Genomic DNA, 936 nt, shown 5'->3' with positions numbered 1-936 from the left:
GATTTAAGACCATCACAACTGCCAGTCCTAGATGGTCTAGTGGATAGAGCATGGGCTTTGGAGTCAGAAGACCTGGGCTCTAATCCCGGCTCTGCCACTTTTCTGCTGTGTGACCTTGGTCAAGTCACTTCGCTTCTCTGCACCTCAGTTCCCTCATCTGCAAAATGGGAATCTGCTTTCCCTCCTACTTAGACTCTGAGCCCCTTGTGGGACCTGTTGCTCTTGCATCAACCCCAGTGCTTAGTGTAGTCTTTGTACATATTAAGTGCTTACCAAATACTATTATTATCATTATTATTATTATTATTATTATTATTATTATTATTATTATATTAATGGTCCATCCCAACCCATCTTTTCTTTTCAATGACTGCTATAGATGTTCTGAAGAGCCTTTTGAGATTTGCCCTTTAGTAATAATAATAATGATGGTATTTGTTAAGCACTTACTACGTGCAAAGCACTGTTTAATAGTAGTAATGATGGCATTTACTGTGTCGTGCTTTATGCTACCCCTCTCAGGGTTGCACCTGGAGAGTTTCCAGTATTCTACCAGTCTTGGCTATGAGAAGGAGAGTCAAGCAGAGGCCTATCCATTCCATTCCTAGGTTGGGCAGTGGCTAGCGAGTGGAAGGTAATCTGCTACAATTCAAAACTCATCCATGCTGGGCAGCAGCGGCATGGGACACATTTGAGGGTGGAGACTCGAGTTTACTGTATGGAAGGTGGTAATGGTAAACCACTTCCATATTTTTTACCAAGAAAACTGTATGGATACACTACCAGAACAATTGCAGATGGAGAGCAGGGCATTCTGGAAGAGATGTGTTCGTGGTGTTGCAATGGGTTGGAAATGACTCGGTGGTATAAGACAAGACAAGCTTTATGCTAAGCATTGTTGTACCTATTGAGAGGAATACCAAATGTAAAAATCAG

At 42.0% G+C, this 936-nt stretch overlaps 1 non-coding gene across 1 annotated transcript; it reads left to right on the top strand.

Moving 5' to 3' along the window:
• Positions 1–512: 512 nt before the first annotated feature.
• On the top strand, positions 513–650 carry LOC119931053. Its single transcript, XR_005451921.1, has one exon. It is a non-coding gene; the product is annotated as a small nucleolar RNA SNORA7 (small nucleolar RNA).
• The last annotated feature ends 286 nt before the right edge of the window (positions 651–936 follow it).

This window comes from Tachyglossus aculeatus, chromosome 7 (genome assembly GCF_015852505.1).
Source record: "Tachyglossus aculeatus isolate mTacAcu1 chromosome 7, mTacAcu1.pri, whole genome shotgun sequence".
NCBI lineage: Eukaryota > Metazoa > Chordata > Mammalia > Monotremata > Tachyglossidae > Tachyglossus > Tachyglossus aculeatus.
The sequence above is the reverse complement of the archived record's forward strand: the minus strand, read 5'-3'. Positions and strand labels throughout refer to the sequence as shown.